Source organism: Amblyomma mixtum, chromosome 6, assembly GCF_055824585.1.
Source record: "Amblyomma mixtum isolate Tamu chromosome 6, ASM5582458v1, whole genome shotgun sequence".
Lineage (NCBI taxonomy): Eukaryota > Metazoa > Arthropoda > Arachnida > Ixodida > Ixodidae > Amblyomma > Amblyomma mixtum.
This window is the reverse complement of record NC_143017.1, coordinates 6917853-6941474: the sequence shown is the minus strand read 5'-3', so window position 1 is coordinate 6941474 and position 23622 is coordinate 6917853. Positions and strand designations below refer to the sequence as shown.

Sequence of the window (23622 nt, the reverse complement as noted above, 5' to 3'; positions counted from 1 at the left end):
CACAAACACATGTCTGCCGCCGCGGTGGCTCAGTGACTATGGTGCTCGGCTGCTGACCCGAAGACGCGGGTTCGATCCCGGCCGCGGCGGCTGGAATTTCTTTGGGGGAAAATTTCTAGAGGCTCGTGTACTGTGCGATGTCAGTGCACGTTAAAGAACCCCAGGTGGTCGAAATTTCCGGAGCCCTTCACTACGGCGTCTCTCATAGCCTCAGTCGCTTTGGACGTTAAACCCCATAAACCAACCAAACCAACCAACAAACACATGCACATAGCACACACAACTATAGTTACTCCCTACACATAACGCATATGCACATGCATGAACACACACACACACATATAGACAACTGGAACAGCAATGACAGCAGCACATCGTAAGCTTGGTGGCAATTTCAGTGACTGCTGCCACATGACACCCCCAACCAGTGTTCATTGAGGTGCTCCTAGTATCGTTGGTACACAGCACCCACCATCCAGCAAGGTGCTTCTCGATGGTCTCCACTGGGGCTCGGACATTACGTTTGCTGCTGTGATCACGATCCAGTTCCTCTAGCTGGGTGGGAAATGGAGACCCAAACGCCTGTAGAATTTGTCATCCGTGGTGGATAAGACAGGCCTTGGCAGCAGAGAGCCAAGTGTTCCGCAGTTTTGTCTGCTTGCTCACACATTCAGCATAGCGTGCTCTCCACTGTCTGATGCAATCGGCGCCACGGAAGGTAAGGGCAGCCTGTCGGTAGCCTTGTGAAGGCAGTAACGGATTTTCGGCGAACATCTCCACTCCCAGACATCGGAACTATAAACTCTGGGCGAAGGTCTTATTTTTCAAGATTAATCCGTGTTGCTTCCAGCCAAACAGACAACCACAGTCTTCTTGGAGCTGAGCCGTCGGTTGAAACGAGTAACCACATTCTGGCAGTCGCTGAGCAGAAATTGCAAATCCTTGGGGGTATTCCACAGGCAGTACTAGATCGTCCGCGAGGGCTTTACCCGGCAGTCAGCGGTCGTCATCCATGCCAGCTGAGGCGGAAACCGATGTGCGACCTAAGCAGCTCTCGCTCGATGCTCGCCATATAGAATATACGAGTGGCAACGACAGACACCCTTGGCGCAGACCTTTCCTCACTGCGATGGGGCCTATCGAGGACCCGAAGTGCGCGACGGCAGTGTTTTCCTCACAGAGACGTAGAATGTCGACCAGCAGACGCTCCGGAGGCCCCAGGTCCGAGTCCGACAGGGAGGTAAAAACATGGGTAAAAGCACGGCATGGGGTACGCTGTCGTACGCTTGCTCGGCATCGAGTATCTCCGCGTGGGCGAACTAAGTGCCTCCGAGTCGACGGTCTGGACGAAATTCAATTCATTTTCTACAGTTCATGGGTGCGAACTCCGCCGCCTCGCCTCAACTCATGCGCTTTAAAACAATTTCAACCAAATTTTAAAACAAAACCCAACACTTGTACTATTATAGGTGAGTATTTAAGCTGTAACTGAATATTATAAAAAGTTTATGTCGGTTTTATGCGCCCTTTTGTTTCATTATGTTGTCACGTGGGTATCTGCGTGTCTCGAGCGATATAGCCCCCCTACATGGATGGTGACACGCGCGTGTCTCCATCCCTTGCCATGAAAGAACCGGCCATCAGCGTTGCTTTTAAAGTGAATTCTTACACATAACTGTGTCTAAGTCATTGAAACAAATGGAAATCACAAAATAAAAATTCTTTTTTTCAAATCCATACATAAAAAATGCAACAAAAGAAAAGAATCAACCGCCGCTACAAACACCACCTGGTGCCACGCTACCCAAGCAAAGCCTGAACAGGCTGCTACGTTAGGCACGGGGCGGCGCTAGCCGCGCGTTAACCGTCGCTATCATCATCATCGCTAAGTTCGCTTGGTCGCGGCCAGTCGCGGTGATCCCAGGCGTTCGCGTAGCTGTTGGCTCCGTACAATATTAATATTCACTAATATAGTGCATTTATTTGGTCGAATTTTCCTTAAAAGTGCAAAAAGTAATGACTGATCAGCTTTGCAAGTTCGTTACATCAAGGTTAACTGCCGCAACGTCTTCGTTACATCGAGGTCGAAAATACATGGGCTTCAATGGGGGCAGCGTTAGGGAATTCAAAATTTTCGTTAAATCCAGGAATTCGTTACATAGAGGTTCGTTACATCCAGGTTTAACTGTATTTTCATTCTCTCTTGAGCTCTGTGCACACTTCTTTTTGTGTGTGGTTCTTCGAGCACATCTTCAACAATGTTGCTTTTATCCTTTTTTTAAGATCTTTCAAATGTCCATGCACAAGGCCACTACTGGAGTGCGTAGGCTGCTGCGATAGTCTGTTGGCAGATGTTTAACAGTACCTTTTGCTGGGCTAGTTGGTGTGACATTGTGTTCAGGAAAGTAAAAACAGCGCTACATTCTACACTAACCACACAGAAAGACAGCAGCGCCCGTCCTGTCCGTCTTTCTGTGTGGTTTGTGTAGAATTTAGTGCTCTTTTTACTTTCCTGAACACAATTGGGAGATGTCCTTATCTTTTTCTCTCTTGCATGCATTCCATTTTTTTTGTGTGTGCATTTGTTTGTGGGTTTCTCCTGGTGGTTTATTAGTTGCATTTTACTTTTCTGAGCTTGCCCACTTTTGTTTTCTCTTTTCGTGGCATCCAACCCTGCATATGGCTGACACTAGGGGAGGGACTGCAGCAACCGACCTTGCATGACGCAGCATTCTCTGGTCCAAGGCACCTATTCATCGTTCCAGGCTACTGGCTCAAGAACATGCTCACAAGTCTGCACCTTGGCCTACAAGCAGAATGACAATATACCCATTGCTGCCAGAACTGCTGTGCCAAATAAAGGTATTCCTACCAACGTGCCTTGTCGGTGATTAATGAAGCATACGAATAGATTACTAACAACTTGGTTGGCCCTATAGAAAAATCATGTTACAAAACAGTCGGTTGAGACCATACCCAGCCTCCACTTTGTTTCCTCTGCAGAGCCGCATATTGCCTCTCTGTTTATGCCCCTGCAGCAGAAAATGCTGCACAAAGTTAATGAGCAAAATAAATTTCACTGACCAGCTGCTCTGAGACTACTGCTAGAAGGGTACTGAAGCCCAGTGAAAATGTAGATCAGGTAATGAATGTTCGTGGGCGCTGCACGTGTACTTTCAATGCATAGGAGGGACCATCCCTTGATGTGGGATGCTTCTGCCTATACCACCACCTCATACAGCACTGACAGTGCTAGGAAATTGTGCTGAATATTGTAATATGGGTGCTTTTAACTGAATGGTCTTTGTAGGTATTTCAAAAAGGCAAGGCAACCATCCTAGCACTACTGGGGTTCCAACCCACTGCAAATGAGGCAGATTCTGTAGCGCTTGGCTCTCGCTGGCAGTTAGTGAAATTGGTATCTCCCGAAACTGCACTCGAAAGAGCATAAAGAAAACTCTTCCACGGTAATTCATGCCATGCAACACGACCTGGAAAACATCACGTGGCTAGTTCATCCATTGTTTTCAGGTTCAAGACATCTGCCAATTTCAATACGGTAGCTTCAGTTTGTTGCAAACTACATTTCTCTTGACGGCAATTTTTGAGCAGGAATTGGGTTTCACCCAGTTTTCATGATGATGCTTTGGTTGCACAAACTGGGTAATGTTGGTCTTTACCTGTTAACAAAGGGCCCTAAATGATTAAAACGATATTTGGCAAATTCGATTTACAGTCTTCTCTTACCGTTTCTGACCTATCTTTCCTCAAACAGAACAGTGCCTGATTGAATTCGCATCACTTGTTAATGTCAGATTTAATTTTCTTCTTGCTCTAACCTTGCTTAGCTGCTAAGGGCCATTATTGCCCGAGAGGTATGTAGGGTGTGTACTGTACACACACGGAAATTGCTTCATTCAAATCTGCGGTATTTACAAAAAGGTACTTCGGTCCCGTCAAAATCTCGTATTTCAATGCGACAAAACTGCCGGCAGTACACGCTTATTCAACGACCGTACAGTTTACCTGTCCTGGCCGATGATGAAGCATGGCAATGCAGCGTGCTGCACGCGGCCATCGTGTTTCGACAGCCCCCGGACCGACAGTCGATGAAGGGTCATTACATGCACTATGCGCGCGTTGCTTGGTGTGGGTTGTGGTTTTTGCGGCTGCTTCACTGCAGTTCCTTTTTTTTCCCTGCGCTCCTGTCACAACGTGGGGCCAGTTTATTTTAGAACGTGCGAGGCCTATCGAGTGGCATCTATGAGGCGACGCTAATGCTGCCAGTGCTGATGAGCGGTCGCGTAAGAATGACAAGACCAGTGAATGAATTAAACTTTCTAGTCGGGCTTTCTTTATTCCGAACTCTGTGTCAAGAACTATTTTCGGTCCCCTTACCCTTAATTTCAAATCGGCATGATTTGAACAAATTTTCAGACCCTTAACAGTTAATGCCCGACCATTGGCACTTGGCGTTGCAACGATATATATCCTTTTCATGGCGCGCGCACAATTTGGCTCTAAAAGTGATGGTCCTTGCCTTCATCTTCAAAAGTCTTGGCGCAAATCTCACAAGTTTACTCGCAACAAACATAAATATAAGACTGCTGAAAGAGAGCAGCACGCGGCTACAAAACCACCGTGCCGCTCACACGTGTCCACTCTTGGCACCCTCACTTCGAATAGAATTTGACCAAAAGTTTGAGCTAAGAAAGCGAGCACGAAACAACGAGAGTTCACTGTGAGTGCGTGTGTTTGAGGAAGGGTCGTGCTCAATAGGTTTTGCCACTAAAAGCACTGATCGTGGTGCTTGCGTGCGGTACAGCGAAACGGTGATATCGATACGAGATGGAAGTACGCGTTATATGTTGTTCCGCAGCTGAGTGGAAGGATTGATTTTTTTTCCTGCAAAACAAACCTCGAGTAGAACCCCGCTGTTACGTTCGCGGTTGCTGCGTTTTACCAGTGCTACGTTTTCATGAGCCAGTCCAGCTGCCATAGATCGAAACCCATGTATACGTAATTGAAACTCGATCGCCTGTATCTGTTACATAATGCAATTGTTGCATCATTTCCGCATCGCGTGCCGCGGAAGTCGCCTCGCGGTAATAGTTTACACCTTTCCGGCATTGGTTTAATGCGTGTGCAATGTCAGTGCCGGGTAGAAAAAGCGAAACTATACACTCTATCGGCGCTTGTCCGCCGCTGTGTTAGGCGACTTCTGGCGGGAAGCCCCCACGCCAAAGCGAGCACGCTTAGAGAATAGGTGATTTTTGGTGCGGCTGTTGGCACAGTTACATCGCCGCTGTGATGCCAGCGCGAACGACCCTAAAGCGCGAAAACGAAAACGAAACTATGCCGCGGCAGACGGCACACGAGATGCAGTTGCGCGCGTTGGCTCCGACGGTTTTGTTTCTGCCATCCGCTTTATTCTTGTCACCTGCACCTTAAGATACACAATTTCGAGATTCCAATAGGCGATGATCCTATGGGATTAATGTGGCCACCCCGAAAAAGCGAAGAGGAGCGCGCGTACCGCACCTTCGCACGCTCTATAGGCATGCTCCCTCTTAGCTGCTAAAACCCTTCCACAGACAGCTGCTCAGAAGCGAAATCGAAATTTGAGCTATATAGCTAGCAGGGAAAAAATGGCACACTCATCACTTGTGTTGTTTGGTCTTCTTTGCTCGTGCAGAACGATCCTGAGAACCACACAGCCTTGCTAATTCCAGAAAAGGATATGACGCACACGTCATAATAATAAAAAAAAACTACAGGCAACAGTGCACAATTTTTTTTCACGCTAAACATTCATCTGCTACGTTTCCTGGCTGTTACTTTTTTTTTGCGGTCCTATGAAAAACTCTGCAGCAATGTGTTTTGTTGCATTTGATGCTCTGGTGCATTTAACAACTATGTGTGGACACTTGAGTGCACTCTCAACTCTCGCTTTAGGTCGTACACACATGTGTAGCCCAAAAAAATTTAACTTCATATTGTCTCTCCCAGATGCACACAAATCACATACATCACCACCTGGACAACATGACCACAGATGTCATGCATATTCAAGAATGCTGATTCCATGGCTGCAGTTGACGTTTTCGGCCAGAAGCATGGGTAACAGGGCGAGCTGGCACAGGTTGATCGCTTGCAACAGAGAAGTAGTCACTAGCGAAATGTGTCGTAGTATGTGCACCGACATTTGCAGTTGAACTGGTTTTTACTGCAATGTGAAATGTGTAGTAGTCACTGAAGAAGAAAATAACTCAAGCGTGTACAGCAAAAACAAAAAAAGAAAATAAAATTAACTCAGCAGGTGGCTATGAGAGTTTTCAATTGCAACATATATATGCCAATCCTAATATATCCTTGAGAAAGTACTCTACAAGCTGTAATTAGTCCAAAAGTGATGGCCTACAGAGTGTTTCACTGAAGATGTGGCAATTTTTTAAATAGATTAAATACAGCTAAGATATTTATTTAACCCGCAGGCTTGTAAATTAATATATAATATTTAACTTTTTACCAGTTATAGTAATGCCCCTTATTATAGCTGACCATAATATCCGCATCAGTTTTTAGATTTCTCAAAATGTGATTCTCTCGGCTGCAGCGCACTGAGTTTGGGGTGCCCAAATGGGCGAAACTGCACGGGCCAGGAGCGCTCGCAGCCACGCCTACGAGTGCATACCCAGCTCTTCCCTTGAGCAGTTCCCACTGCGGTCACTAAAGTATATACACACTTCATTCCCTACTACTCTTTTTCAAGCTCAGCCAGTGTAAAAGCAGATCCCTTTAAGAGCTGTTAATTCCTTATAAAAGAACTAATCCCAGCTGGGATACACCTTGCACAGAAAGATTACAGCAGAAGCCTTAACACAGCTGCAATACCTGCAGGTGTTTGACGGGTGTTACGTGCTTAGCACGCACGGGGGTTTATTCACAGAGGGGATCGGTCGGAGCAGGATGGAAGCAGGAAGCCTACCAGCGTCCTTCAGCTCTTTCATTTCCTTAACTCCCTGCTGGTCAGTCCATCTTCTGCTTCTTCCGTCGAGGTTCTGTGGAAGCACGTGACATTTCCCTCCTCGCAGACGAAGCCCGTCGGGCGAGTTAAATAGACCGTCTGGGATGGAATCGCTTGAGGCGGGCTACATGCACCACCCGAGACTGGCGTGACCGTCGACCACTAGCATTTAGTCGTGAGATAACGTAATTAACGTCACTTATGCACTCCAACACAACAAACGGTCCAGTGTAGTGGGATAGCAGTTTCTGACACAGACCACGCTTGCGTAGAGGGGTCCACAACCACACAATGTCACCAGGAACGTAAGAAAGTTGGTGGTGTTGGACGTCGTAGCGGTTCTTGGAATGCTCTTGCGAAGATAAAATTCGAACGCGGGCAAGCTGGCGAGCTTCTTCAGCTCTGCAGAGTGTGGTCGCAAGAGAAGGTTCATCGTGGATGAAAAATGGTAGAATGGTGTCAAGGCCGCAGCGAGGTGAACGAGCATAGAGCAGGTAAAAGGGGCTGTAGCCAGTTGTCTCATGTTGCGCTGTGTTGTATGAACGGGTTGTATGAACGGGAGTAATGAACGGGAGGACGCCATCCCAGTCCTTATGATCTGCAGCGACGTACATAGCAAGCATGGTGGTCAGCGTCCGATTAGTGCGTTCTACCACACCGTTCGTTTGGGGATGATATGGCGTGGAGTGGCGAAAACTGCAGTTGCTGAGGCGTAGAAGTTCTTCAACAACGTCCGCTGTAAATTGGCGTCCACGGTTGCTAATGAGAACTGCAGGAGGGCCGTGCCGAAGAATGACGAATCGAAGTAAGAAGTTAGATACTTCAGACGCAGTAGCAGCTGGTATCGCGGCTGTCTCACAATAACGGGTTAAGTGGTCTACGCACACAAGAATCCATCGATTTCCTTTAGAGGACCGTGGGAAAGGTCCAAGGAGGTCAATGCCAACTTGCTCAAACGGGGCTGTTGGAGGTGTGATTGGCCGCAGTTTGCCCGGTGGACTCGAAGTCGGCAGCTTAAAGCGCTGGCATTGCACACAGCTGGCTACATAGTGCTGGATGGTTGAACGCATGTTAGGCCAGTAAAACCGTTGTTGTGTGCGGTGGAGTGTGCGTGTCACTCCCAAGTGCCCAGACGTGGCGTCGTCGTGCATCATTTCAAGAACTGTGATGCGTAGGTTTTCGGCTACGACAAGAAGCATGCGTGCTCCTCCAGAAGCGAAATTCTTCTTATAAAGGAAACCGTCGCGAATGCAAAAAGTATTCTTTACAGCATCTTGAGCGGCATCAAACAAAGAGGTTAATGTTTGGTCTCTGCGTTGCTCAGTTCGGAAAACTTGAAGATCGGGGAACGCTTGTGAAAGTGGCGCCAAGTATTCATCAAAGTTGTCTGCGGCGTCATCAGTCGTTTGAAGCGGCAAACGGGAAAGACAATCGGCATCTGAGTGTTTACGGCCGCTTTTATGCACCACAGTGAAATTAAATTCTTGTAGGCGCAAAGCCCATCGAGCAAGCCGGCCACAGGGGTCACGAAGACTCACTAGCCAGCAAAGCGAGTGGTGGTCGGTCACGACGGTGAAAGCATTCCCGTGCAGATAGGAGCGGGAGCGAAAACAACAGCGAAAACAACGGCGAGACATTCTTGCTCAGTAACCGTGTAATTTCTTTCGCTCTTACTCAATGAACGGCTGGCATATGCTACCACGTGCTGATCGTGACCATGGCGTTGTATAAGTACAGCGCCAATACCGATACCACTTGCATCAGTGTGCACTTCAATTGGTGTAGATGGGCAGAAGTGGCGTAGGATGGGGCCCGAGGTCAAAAGAAATTTCAGATGTCGGAAAGCTACGTCACATTCGCTGGTCCAATTGAACGGTGCATCTTTATGCAGCAAACACGTCAGTGGGTAAGCGATGTCCGCAAACCTAGCTATAAAGCGTCGAAAGTACGAGCAGAGCCCTAAAAAACTCTGCAGCTCTCACTGATTGAGGCACCGTAAAACTTTTGACAGCTTCAATTTTCTTTGGATCTGGTCGAACACCTCCTTTATCAACCAAATGGCCAAGAACAATTGTTTTACGGTTCCCAAAATGACATTTCTTGGAATTGAGGATAAGGCCAGCTTGTTCCATGCAATCAAGCACAATATCCAGGCGGCTGTTGTGCTCACTAAACGTTTTGCCAAAAATTACAACGTCGTCCAAATAACATAAACAAATTTGCCACTTGAGGCCACGCAGGATTGTATCCATGAACCGCTCGAATGTTGCAGGTGCATTACATAATCCGAAAGGCATAACGTTAAACTCGTAAAGTCCGTCTGGTGTTATGAATGCCGTTTTTTCCCCAAAATTTTTCTTGATCTCGGACGTAAAGGTAGCCCACGAATTCAGAGTATCCTCATGATTGTCGAACCAGTCAAGGGCAGTGGCGGCAAGCAAAAACACCACGTTAGCCAGTTTAGTGACAGCGTTCCAGCGATTGTATTTGCTCACCCGCTCGTAGTGTTTCAGCCACTCGTCAACATCCTCTTCAGGTTTTCCAAAAAATGTGCGGGGCTCTCGATAATGTGGCCAGTTGTTCGCTGTGGATATCCCGGGTTGCTCGGCATTGTCGTCTCCAGGCATGTCCGATGGCAATGGTGGGAAGCCTGCGAGTCTACGGCTCCTTCGGTAGATTGAATGCTCCGTGGTCGATACCGTGGTTGTGGAAGCCTACCAGCGTCCTTCAGCTCTTTCTCTTCCTTAACTCCCTGCTGGTCAGTCCATCTTCTGCTTCTTCCGTCGAGGTTCTGTGGAAGCACGTGACAACGGGTATCAACTGAAAATGTATACAGTTTAGTCTGACAAATCCCAACTGACCCCTGTTGAGATCACACACAACCCTGTGGTTTCCATAGCTGGTGACCACTCGAAATCTGCCATGCTTGTGAAGTCGACCTGCTATTGGTCCAGGACAAACATTTGCCTTTTATTATGTCATTAACTAGAACTATTTGCAATGATATTTCAGGCACACCTCAGTTTTGATTACACAGTTTCACTTGGTTCCAGCTCGAACAGTGAAGCTGCTTTGCAAGAGAAGGTGTGGCATCATATAGTTAGAAAACAGCTATGATTCTTAATTTGAAACTGTGGCCAACAGATTTCTGCTTGAGACTGAGTGATACTAGTTCATATCAGCTGCAACTATGTAAAATTCTCAGTTTAGGATGTTTCCCTTGCACGTATGTAAATCCAGATGGCAATTGCCCAGTGAAAGAAAATTATATTCACCTGAACTATAGCTTATCTACTGCCTTCATGACTGTAGAAAAAAAGGTTTAAAGCTCCTTCAAGTAAGTGCAATATTAGTACAAGACCCACTTAATTTTCATTGAAAGGTATGATGGCATTTTCATCAAGCAGAGAGATACAGTAGGGATTAGAACTGCAATGTGAGACATGGGTCATATGGTTACTTGGTCATCACAAAACTGAACTTTTCTTATTAAATAGAAGTAGAAATAATTTGCTCATTGTTCAGATGTCAGGTTGAAAGCTCTTGACTTTAGTTGTTATCAAAGCTGCTGAGGCAAGAAAATTGTGTAAAGCACACATTTTACCCCATTAAAGGTGAAGCATGGAAGAACATACCATCAGATGAACCTGTGCTCACTGAAAAAATGATGCAGACAGTACAATAAGAGCCAACAGCCCCTGTAAAAGAATTTAAAGGCCCAGATTGCAGTATAAATCATTCAATCATTCATTAATATGTTCAGAACAATCCTTGCAAAGTTTCAAATCAGGTTATTTACTGAGCAGAACAAATAAAATGTACTGCACTCATTCTGCCCACACATTTTTGAAAAGGCATGAATGAATGCCTGGCAGTGTAACAGACCTCTTAGCTGTTTTTCTTCCATTCACATAATATTAAATTAAAGATTATAAACAGCCTGACAATTGTAGATACATAAGGGGCAAACTGTGCAATTACTCCTACCGGAAGCAAAAGAATCAAAACAAGCAAAAGCCACAAGAAACAATTATTACAGGTACAACAAATACAGATTAATTTTTTTTTCTTTTTGAAATGTTAGTCATACTGACCCTAGTGTATCAATAATGAGAGTGTGATATTGCAAGAAGTGTGCTATAAAGTAGAATTGCTTTTCATGACATAGATTCTATTGTGCCGTGATTATACATTGTCAGCCTCACCTTATGTTCTTTCCCAAGATGCCATCTTGGAAAGGCACTTTCATTTAACCTGCACGCACACACACACATCTTTTTCACTGCCAGAAAACTGCGCATGGTAATGCAGCAAAACACTGAAGAATAATACAGCAGCTTCAGCTGCCCCTTGGGTTGTGCACAGATGGTACAGTAAAGAGCTCTTTGTGTGATCCACCAAAGCTGTCAGGTACATATATGCCAGTGTGCTGCCTTCCTGTACCTAGCTAAATTTTGTGGTTCCGCAACTTTCGATGGGAAGTGAATTTTGTTGAAAAGTTTCATATCTAAAAATGGTGATAATGTCTGTTTGTAAAAAAGACTATGGAAAGACCTAGAAACAGGAATATGCGAACACTTGGTGACATAAGATAGCTATTCAAAACACATTTGAAACATTCTTCAAGCTATATTGCCCACATAGAAAACATGAAGGAGTTGAAACAAATATTGTAATACCTTATCTAAGAGTATCATATCTGAGTTCTAATATTGTTTTTTTTTCTCATGGATACTAGAGTCAAGGATTTCACATTATAGAGCAACCACAGAATCTTCCGTAATGTGACACAAACATACCATAATAAGCTAAGCTACCACTATAGTATAAGAGAATATGCTAGAATATTTGATTCAGTTCACATATTCCATTGAATTCCAGCTGCAGGAGAGAGAACCACGATTAAGTAAAATACCACTCTATCGTTAGCCTTTGAAATATTCCTGAAAGAGATCATTTTTTTTTGTGCGTTAGCTGAAATTCCATTGTCAGAAAATGATTTAAGCATATAATTTATGTTTTCCTGCAACTAATGCATTGCTGTCTCAAAGTGTACTTGATGTGTGAGCAAAACTGCGCTGTCCATGCACTGGAAGACCAAGCACCTGAAGTTATCGAGCTGAAGCCATTAGTGATTAAATTTTTTTAAAGAGTATGGAAGATAAAATAGAATCCAGCAGTTTACCAGCCTCTATATATTGGCAGTTTACCACCAGGTTCACTTTGGTTATTTAATTTAATAATAAACGACTATACAAAAAATTCTCAAGGATAGCGAAAAACAGAGCTCAAAAGCCAAGCAGGTACAGTTTGCTTGGCAAAATCCTATGTTTCATCACATCAAAGATTTTCTGAACACTCAGAAAAGAAGCGCAGTTAAACAATTTGTGAAATGACGAATACAGCTCAGCTGCATATTTGTAATGAATTAATGCAATGCCCCTTCTTGTAATATCGCGTTCCTGATGATTAAAAAAAACAGACTGTTAAAAAATTTTGTCATGCATTCAAATAGGAATTTTTCTAGTATTTGGGATGGGGTCAATAACAGGTAAATTGGTCAGTAGTTCTCAATGCATTTTTTGTCTTCCCTTTAATAGTGGCCTATATCAAAGCCTATCAAATCATATGACAGAATTTTCTTGAAACCTTTCAGTCAAAAAGAATGGAATGTTTGCAAGAACATGATGATACCATGGTAGCAATGAAGTGGCCATATTTCACCTAAAAGTGCACTAACTTGGACAGATCCCCCTTCGAGAGCCTCAGAATGTATGTTAAAGCAGGTGAAAGTTTTTTTTAGTGCGCCAGTGGTGTTGTGTTGTGTTACTGCCATTCTTGTTGCAAGCCTGAGATGTTGATTGAAATTATCAGCTTTTTATGATGGATTATTCAGCAAACCATCAGTGCATTGAGAGACCTTATCTCTTCCGTGAAGGGGGTTAATCTGCGACACCTTTGCAGGGCTTTTTGTTTAATTAATAACAACAGCAACAATGATGATAATGCTTTGTATGCATTAAAACAACTCTAAGTCTAAGAAATGCTTCTGAAATACTTTGGATGCAACTGCAGCACAAGCACTCACATTCGCATGAAGGCACAAAATAATCTTCTTGTGACAACATGAGGGGATCTCTTTTGCAGCCTTCCTCTTCCTGACAAACCTCTCACCACCCCCCAACTTCGTTCTCTTCAGGGCATCCTCTTAAGATACACCCCTCACCCCTGGCCATTTTTTTGTCTACCGTGTCAGAGCTTCCCCCTGCATGCCCCATTTGCTATCATCCCTATGCTAATCAGGAACGTGCCCTCTTTTCTTCCCCATAATCATCATCATCAGCCTGACTACGCCCACTGCAGGGCAAAGGCCTCTCCCATGTCTCTCCAATTAACCCTGTCCTGTGCACAGTTGCGGGCACCGTATCCCCGCAAACTTCTTAATCTCATCCGCCCACCTAACTTTGTGCCGCCCCCTGCTATCTGTTTGCCTTCTCTGGGAATCCACTCCGTTACCCTTAAGGACCAGCGGTTATCTTGCCTTCGCATTACATGCCCTGCCCAAGCCCATTTCTTCCTCTTGATTTCAACTAGGATGTAATTGACCCGCGTTTGTTCCCTCACCCACTCCACCCTCTTCCGATCTCTTGACGTTACGCCTGTCATTTTTCTTTCCATAGCTCGCTGCGCTGTCCTTAAGTTAAGCTGAACCCCATTGCGTTTCAATTACAGCATTACCCATAGCATCGGAGAAGCTGATATGGACCAGATGGCTTTGGTGACCCTGGCACAAGATATCCACGGCACTTCATGTTGCATCATAACATGCGGCTGCTGCAGCATCCATGCATGCGTGTGTTCCTTAATTTGAATGTGGGTGTTTACGCTGCAGTTACATCTGAAGTGTCAAAAAAACTTGCCTGAAACCTCGTTTTCCTCTTAATATACTTTGTTTACTGGTGATTATGTTGGAGCGCTTGTCTATTCTTTAGCTTGGTGGGTGCCACATATCAACTTTCTTCCCTTTGTATAAATTAAATAGATGATTCGTTGCTTCACTCCACGTCTTTAAATAGTGCTGCTCATTCGCCTTCTTCTTTTTTGTATCGTATATAGGGCAGTTTACCACTTGCTTTTGTTCTGCTGTTCAGTATGCTGTAATGAGTATGTGTGAGCAGTTTTTGAAGTTGCAGTTGAAAGTTTATTAAGGAATCCAAACAAAGTTTCAAGCGTATACAGCGAGAGGTCCCATGGTACAAGACTGCGGGCGGGACCTCCAAGTATGACCAAGTAGAACGAGCCCATGCTTGTCTATGGTTTGGTTTTATGGAGTTTATCTACGTCCCAAAGTGACTCAGACTATGAGGACGCCGTAGTGGCGGGCTGTGGATAATTTCGACCACTTGGGGTTCTTGAACGTGCACCGACATCGCACAGTAGAAAAGGCCTCCAGCATTGCGCCTTCATTGAAATGAGGCCAACAAGACCGGGATCAGGCCCGCATCTTTCAGGTCAGCAGCTGGGCACCACAACTACTAGGCCACCATGGCGGCTTGCCAATGCTTTTCATTCAGTGTTTCGGTATATACACTGCATTTGTCTTCACCTGTTGGGTCACCTTGTCAAGCCGCTGACAGCAGTAGCTTTTTGTGGCGGCTCCCTCTTTGCACGAAAAGAAAATTCAGTTTGAATTTGTAGAAATTATGCATTAAAATATTTTGTTTCATCACCTTACTTATTCACTCTCAAGGGCATTATTTATTATTTTTGGTGGGCTCGGTGGCTGTGCAAGCGTGCACACCACTAATCCGTTTGTCTACATCATGCAGGTGTTCGCCTTCGTCGCTAATGCCCTGCTTCCGGCGTTGTTGGCCCTTCCCCCAGCAAGCACGTCATCCACTGCAGTTTACTGCAGTGACGATCGCATCTTCGCATGGCCCCAACCCGACGTCATCACTTCATCATGCCCGGCAGCGCCTCCCCCTGGATACCATTTCCCCGGCCCATCCTGGAAAGCCTCATCACCAGCAACATCAGCCACAGGAAATATAAGCGACGATCGACCGCCTTCACCGCTTTGTGGGCTCGGTGGCTGTGCAAGCGTGCACACCACTAATCCGTTTGTCTACATCATGCAGGTGTTCGCCTTCGTCGCTAATGCCCTGCTTCCGGCGTTGTTGGCCCTTCCCCCAGCAAGCACGTCATCCACTGCAGTTTACTGCAGTGACGATCGCATCTTCGCATGGCCCCAACCCGACGTCATCACTTCATCATGCCCGGCAGCGCCTCCCCCTGGATACCATTTCCCCGGCCCATCCTGGAAAGCCTCATCACCAGCAACATCAGCCACAGGAAATATAAGCGACGATCGACCGCCTTCACCGCTTTGTGTGCTCGGTGGCTGTGCAAGCGTGCACACCACTAATCCGTTTGTCTACATCATGCAGGTTAGTTATCCGCATTCCTTGTATGCTAAAAAAGTAGCAATTATTTCTTAGTGCAGCTGCCGAGCCCGCAATGCTGCATTTTTCTTGTGCTTGAATGTGCTCATGTTGTTCGCTGCTTGCTGATCTTGGCAGGCGATATTGAAACTAACCCAGGACCTAACAATTTCGAGGCTGTATTCGCAGAACTAAAAAAGTTATCCGCCGGTCAAACTCAACTAATCTCCGAAGTGCAAGGCCTTAAAAACCAGCTTATATCCACTGACGGTGCTATAGCTGGTTTAAGTAAGCGCATGACCGATCTTGAGACACGTTTGGAAGCCATGACAGCCATAAAATCCGAGTTAGAAATTATAAAATCTGAAAATACTCGGCTATCTCGTCAGATTGAAACCCTCGAGGCCCGCATTGACGATAGTGAAAATAGATCCCGCCGTAACAACCTCATATTTTATGGAATTCCCGATTCTAACCCCTCCGAAACGTTTGCGGACTCTGAGGGAGAGGTCATTCGTCACTGCGCTCAACACTTGAGCTTAACCATTCATCCTGAGGAAGTAGAACGTGCCCACCGACTCGGCCGCCATGAACCCAACCGCTCTCGACCAATAATAGTCAAATTTATTTCATACAAAATCAAAGACACGATACTCTCTAACGGCCGCAAATTTAAAGGAACGAAATTCAGTGTCGGCGAAGACTTCTCCCACAGAGTTCGTAGCGTCCGCAAGCAGCTAGTCACCTTTGCTAAAGCTAATTCCGACAAATTTGCCCTACGCTACAAAACCTTGCATATCGGTCCCAGGCGCTACGTTTTTGATGAGATCTCGCAAACTGTGAAAGAAATAACAATCGCTACACCACAATCAGATTAGCAATCATCTCTTCGCAAACAACTAAAAACCCGCCCCAAAAATGTTCCCCTGTCCGCTGTGTTCACCAACATACGTAGTTTCCTTTCCAAGCGCGAACTTATTTCCAATATTGTCTTGTCATCTAGCAGCAATCTTCTGATACTAACCGAAACCTGGTTGAACGGTGCCATCACAGACAGCGAAGTACTAACTGACTTGCCAGACTTCCAAGTCTTTCGGAAAGACCGCCAGGACTCACGAGGAGGGGGAGTACTGATAGCGGTGAGCCAGCAGTTATCAATGTCGATAATTGACGACTCGTCCGACCTGGAAATCTTATGGCTCCACTGCCACGCTGTACCACACACGATTTTACTCGGTGTCTGTTATAGGGCTCCACATAACTCTCGTGATTTTTCCTGTCAGCTTAATAATTCCGTAAGTAAACTTATCACGAAGCACCCTAACGCACACATCTTCCTCTTTGGCGACTTTAATTTTCCTAATATTGATTGGCAGCACCAGCCCGCACCGACAACTAATAATGGCGAAGCAAGGGAATTTCTAGATTTCTGCTACAATTTTAACCTTACTCAAGTAATATCCAAACCTACGCGCGTAACACAAAACTGTGCGGACATTTTAGACCTATTACTGACTAATTGCCCAGATAGCGTTCAGCCCATTACGTACCTCCCTGAGATTAGTGATCACAAAACTATGCATGTCAACATCGATCTTAAAGCAATTAGGCGCCCAAAATACAATAAAACAATCCGCCTTTACAACAAAGGTAATTATGATATAATGAATGCCGAACTGACAGCGTTTTTCGTAAGTTTTTCCTCAAGTTTTCATTCACGAAGTATTCATGAGAACTGGCTAGCATTTAAGAATAAACTTCATGCCCTAGTCAATGAATTCATTCCCCAAATAACTTTCCACGCTAATCCACACAAACCATGGTTTACTAAAAGTCTTAAAAGGTTGGAAAATAAAAAGAAGCGCCTGTTCCGCTCAGCAAGAGCCCATGGAACGCAAAGCGCATGGGCGAAGTACCGCGCTGCGGAAAAATCGTATCAAACTGCTATCCATGACGCCAAGCACAACTTTTTTCATCAAGACCTTCCTAATATGCTCAGCGATAACCCCAGGAAGTTCTGGCAAGCCGTTAACCCTCATCATGAACACGCGATTACCCTCAAAGACGAATCAGGCGCGGCTATGACCGACTCTGAGTGCGCTACTTTATTCAACGCAGCGTTCTCATCCGTCTTTACTAATGAAACCGAAACGCAACTTCATACATCTAATTTACTCTTTGAGCATGCTATGCCGGTAGTCGCATTTTCCTCACTGGGTATTGCGTCCTTAATTAGAAACATGAAAATCTCATCTTCATCTGGTGTAGACAATATTAACTCGAAACTTCTAAAGAACACTAGTGATATTTGTGCCGAGTTCTTATGCTTACTTTTTACCCAGTCACTCTCAACAGGACAACTACCGGACGATTGGAAAACTGGAAAGGTCGTTCCAGTCTACAAATCAGGTAACAAACATTCGCCGTTAAATTACCGACCCATTTCCCTTACTAGCGTACCCTGCAAACTAATGGAACACGTCATCTATACTCATATCATAAACTTCCTCGACTCGAACAATTTTTTCCATTCGTCTCAACATGGTTTTCGGAAAGGTTTTTCTTGTGAAACGCAGCTAGCCCTATTCATTCATGATTTACATGCTAATCTCGATTCTAACCTACAGACCGACGCCATTTTCCTGGATTTTGCAAAAGCATTCGACAAGGTACCTCATAAACGCTTAATCCTAAAACTTTCCCGTTTGAACTTGCCCCCCGACATAGTAAAATGGATAGAAGAATTCCTGACTAATCGCTCACAGTTTGTCGTTGTTAACAATCAAAATTCCAATCCGCTACCAGTAACATCAGGAGTCCCTCAAGGTTCTGTACTAGGCCCGCTTCTATTCCTAATTTATATTAATGACTTACCGACCAATGTGTGCTCTAATATTCGCATGTTTGCTGACGACTGCGTTGTTTATCGCACAGTTACTAACGCCTCCGACCCAACATACCTTCAAGATGACCTAAACCGCATACAGGAATGGTGCGACCGTTGGCTAATGGAACTTAACCCTCATAAATGTAAACGTTTGTCCTTCCACCGCCGCCGTAACCCGCTTGATTTCCCATATGTAGTCGCTAACGTTCACCTGCAGTCAGTTTCATCATACAAATACCTAGGCGTCACGCTGTGTAACAACTTATCATGGGCTACACACGTTACTAACGTCATTTCCTCGGCTAATAAAACTCTCGGATTCTTACGACGTCATCTTCGCCACGCCCCACAACAGGTAAAATTACTAGCATATACATCTCTTGTCAGGTCAAAGTTAGATTACGCATCACCAGTTTGGAACCCTCATCAAGTTTACCTTATCAATGCACTCGAGTCACTTCAAAACAGAGCAGCCAGATTCATTCATTCCTCCTATTCGTACCATATCAGTGTAACGTCTTTAAAAGCGGAATCCAGTTTAGCGCCCCTTTCACTTCGTCGTCGTATTTCTAGCCTCTGCCTATACCATAAATTTTTCCATAGTTCGCTGCGCTGCGCTCCCTACATTGCCCCGCCAGCCGGCATATCCCACCACATCCGTCATCCTTTCCAAGTGTTTCGCCCCCGTGCCCGTACTGTTACCTGTGCCGCTTCTTTTTTTCACCGTGTTTCTGTAGACTGGAACGACCTCTCCAATGACATCGCTACCATCTCATGCCCATCCACATTCGCCGAAGCTGTTACCAACCATTTTTCAACATAACACTTGTTCATGTGACTGTATGTACCCACCCCTTATGTAATACCCCCAGTGGGTCTTTAAGGTATTAAAATGAAATGAAATGAAATGAAATGGGTGAACAGAACAAATTATTAACAGAACAAATCAGTTGCAGCTTTCTTAAAGGCGATGTTATTGGCGATCGCAGTGACAAAGGCAAAAAAGTGGTTCCAGGCGTTACTGGTGTGTGGAAAAAAATGAATATATGACATGCGAGAACACAGGCTTTAAACATGTGGTCATTACGTGATGAAATATAGGGCTCATTGTAGTGCTCGTGAAAAGCTGAACATCAGTGCACCAGAGGAAAGAAATAGCAGTTGTAAAACAGAAAATAAGACTGTCTGTAGTGTTGAAACTGAATGGTAAAAAGAAAGAAAAATTTATAGCAAAGCAAAAGAAATATCAATATTGTAGTGACAAATTTGGCGTCAAAAAGGCCTTTGAAATGTTAAAAAAACATCTTGCCATCCTAATATCACTCCCAAATTTCAACAAGAATTGCAGACAATTTTAGAATGTGTGGTAAAATCACTATTTTGATTCAAATTTAATACCCGCCTTTGCTGCTCTGCCAATGCCAAAACTGGTAAAAATTTTTCTCGAAACATGTAATACCTAGGAGCACAATTTGAAACACTTTTTGAACAACGTGTCCATACCTCTGGATTGTAAAGTTGAGATTTCGGGGCATGGTCAAAGGTGTCTACCACTCTTATTATATAAGACAGCAAGAGCTGAATTACAACTATCCAACATTAAAATGATCATTAAACTGCAAGATCAAATAGCCCCAGTTCAAGGACTCCTCATGCTTCTGCAAGTTCCAGTGGTTCTCTCTAAGCTGGTGCCAACAATACATGATCCCAGCTCTTTCAACAGCACTTCAACAAACCTTGTTAGCAGAGGCACGAAGTTGGCAGTGCACAAAGTGCCATGAAATTGCGGCCGACCATGCTCACGTCGAGGACTTCATTTCAACAGCAACTAACATACACAAATATCTACACAGCAGCAAGATTTATTACAACGAAAAAAAGGTTTTCCTTGCTGTTAACCAATACGAAGTTACCGATTTTGAATCCTTGTGACACTTACAGCCAAGTGAAATGTGCCTTGTGAATTGCTTATATGCATTGCTTACAAGGCGAGTTATTATTGAGAGTTGGCTTAGAATTGAAGAAAGCATGTCAGTTTGAGTAGTTTAAGCACACAAACAAGGAATGAAAACATAGGAAATCAGCTGCAAACAATCAATTTATTTCCTGGCTGAAGCACTGTACACAGGAAGAAATGAATCATTATTAGTATGGCTTCAATGCAAAGCAATACTGCAATTAAATAAGAAATTCAAAAGACAAGCCAGTTATGAAAGTTGTTCACGTGCCATCATGTCTATGCTATTACAATCGGTACCCTAATCTCTTAAAAGACATTCAATCTCGTAGGTAAATGAATGCGTCTTAAGGGGGGGGGGGTATACTCCATTGCCACGCCACCTAGCATGACCTACTGACAGAATTAAGTATTTCCACAGAACACCACTGCAGTACACCAATTGTTTGTAATGTCTTTTCTGCCACCCATGCTTTCCAACTCAAAATGTGCATGGATTCAGGCAAGACAGCTTGAGAGAAGTGGTACAAAACAATTGAAGATTCCGAACCTGCTGGCCACCTTTTTGACGTTAATTGTGGAATATATTGTGTGGGCTTAGGGCACAACTGCTGTTAGCTTCGGTGCATAGGGCACACTGTGTCGTGAAGTTTTCATCTTGCCTTAATAGTAGGATGAAACATTGGTCACTGACCATGTCGAACACGTTGATTGACATTTCAGAACCCTAACAGGTTGCTCGTTGAAAATGAAGGACCGGTCATGAAAAAGCAGCTCCTTAACTAATCAGGGCAATGACTTTGCATAAGCCTGGTGAAGGTTTCCCTTTGTTCTGATGACTGTCTTCAGAATCATCATAAAGGACTCCAGGTGCAGCCACACTTACAAATTTCTTTCGGTTTCAAAGATTTCCACATTCTCCCACGCAATTTCACGCCCTCGTTGTGCATGTTCTGCCACAGCAGCTGTTCGATTCCTGCCGACATCACTGCGATGCTTTCAGACGCCTGGGTATGTTTCTAGCTGTCTCCCCCTACGTAGACCGAATTAATCGTCGCAAGGTAAACGATTCCAGGGAACTTCGAACGAGGCAGAGCATCTTCAACATTTGAAAAAATCCCCGCCCAAATTACCAGTTAGCACGTGGGCAATATTCACCTGGTGCGTTTTGAAAACTCCTGCCCTTCGTCTAGAATGTACAGGGTCGTCCACTCTTAGAACGAACACGCTAGTGCGTGGCCCCACTCTGGAGGGCCACTGCGCACGACACGGCCGCGCATCGAAGCGAAGTAATAGATTACGTGAAGGACCACGTCCAGGTCCAACTTCTCCTGCGCCACTTGGCTGCGATGAGCGGCCGTGCCAGACACAGTGGCCCTCCACAGTGGGGGCACGCACTAGCGTGCTACGGGTGGACGACCTTGTAGATGCGGAATTACTGCTCGCTTCATTTGACGAATGCCTCAGGGACTGCAAAACCACCGTGCCTGGATCGTTTTTTTTTACCATGGCCCCACGTTGTGCTGAATTCACATTATTAACATGCATATCCTCTGCGGAAATCAGGTTGAATGCCCGAAACGAATGAGCGCACATATTCATGTCGATTAATTATAGCAAGATTTTCCGGAGAAAGGTGGAGCGTCCTCGAAGGCACTGCACAAGCGCGAGCACCCAAACAAGCACTGTTGCACTGATGTTCAGCTTTTCACGAGCACTACAATGAGCCCTATATTTCATCGCGTAATGACCACATGTTTAAAGCCTGTGTTCTCGCATGTCATATATTCATTTTTTCCACACACCAGTAACGCCTGGAACCACTTTTTTGCCTTTGTCACTGCGATCGCCAATAACATCGCCTTCAAGAAAGCTGCAACTGATTTGTTCTGTTAATAATTTGTTCTGTTCACCCATTTCTCTAAATAATGCCCTTGAGAGTGAATAAGTAAGGTGATTAAACAAAATATTTTAATGCATAATTTCTCCAAATTCAAACTGAATTTTCTTTTCGTGCAAAGAGAGAGCCGCCACAAAAAGCTACTGCTGTCAGTGGCTTGACAAGGTGACCCAACAGGTGAAGACAAATGCAGTGTATATACCGAAACACTGAATGAAAAGCATGGGCAAGCCGCCATGGTGGCCTAGTAGTTGTGGTGCCCAGCTGCTGACCTGAAAGATGCGGGCCTGATCCCGGTCTTGTTGGCCTCATTTCAATGAAGGCGCAATGCTGGAGGCCTTTTCTACTGTGCGATGTCGGTGCACGTTCAAGAACTCCAAGTGGTCGAAATTATCCACAGCCCGCCACTACGGCGTCCTCATAGTCTGAGTCACTTTGGGACGTACGATAAACTACATAAAACCAAACCATAGACAAGCATGGGCTCGTTCTACTTGGTCATACTTGGAGGTCCCGCCCGCAGTCTTGTACCATGGGACCTCTCGCTGTATACGCTTGAAACTTTCTTTGGATTCCTTAATAAACTTTCAACTGCAACTTCAAAAACTGCTCACACATACTCATTACAGCATACTGAACAGCAGAACAAAAGCAAGTGGTAAATTGCCCTATATACGATACAAAAAAGAAGAAGGCGAATGAGCAGCACTATTTAAAGACGTGGAGTGAAGCAACGAATCATCTATTTAATTTATACAAAGGGAAGAAAGTTGATATATGGCACCCACCAAGCTAAAGAATAGACAAGCGTTGCAACATAATCGCCAGTAAACAAAATATATTAAGAGGAAAACGAGGTTTCAGGCAAGTTTGTTTGACACTTCAGATGTAACTGCAGCGCAAACACCCACATTCAAATTAAGGAACACACGCATGCATGGATGCTGCAGCAGCCGCATGTTATGATGCAACATGAAGTGCCGTGGATATCTTGTGCCAGGGTCACCAAAGCCATCTGGTCCATATCAGCTTGTCCGATGCTATGGGTAATGCTGTAATTGAAACGCAATGGGGTTCAGCTTAACTTAAGGACAGCGCAGCGAGCTATGGAAAGAAAAATGACAGGCGTAACGTCAAGAGATCGGAAGAGGGTGGAGTGGGTGAGGGAACAAACGCGGGTCAATTACATCCTAGTTGAAATCAAGAGGAAGAAATGGGCTTGGGCAGGGCATGTAATGCGAAGGCAATATAACCGCTGGTCTTTAAGGGTAACGGAGTGGATTCCCAGAGAGGGTAAACAGATAGCAGGGGGCGGCACAAAGTTAGGTGGGCGGATGAGATTAAGAAGTTTGCGGGGATACGGTGCCCGCAACTGTGCACAGGACAGGGTTAATTGGAGAGACATGGGAG

At 45.0% G+C, this 23622-nt stretch overlaps 1 protein-coding gene and 1 pseudogene across 1 annotated transcript in view; both read left to right on the top strand.

Annotated features, from left to right (window-relative positions):
* The window catches only part of LOC149338141 (uncharacterized), a 253076-nt gene that overhangs the window by 202720 nt on the left and 26734 nt on the right, over nucleotides 1-23622 (top strand). The gene's annotated exons all lie outside the window — the stretch shown is intronic.
* LOC149338144 (uncharacterized) lies at nucleotides 14812-16460 on the top strand (annotated as a pseudogene).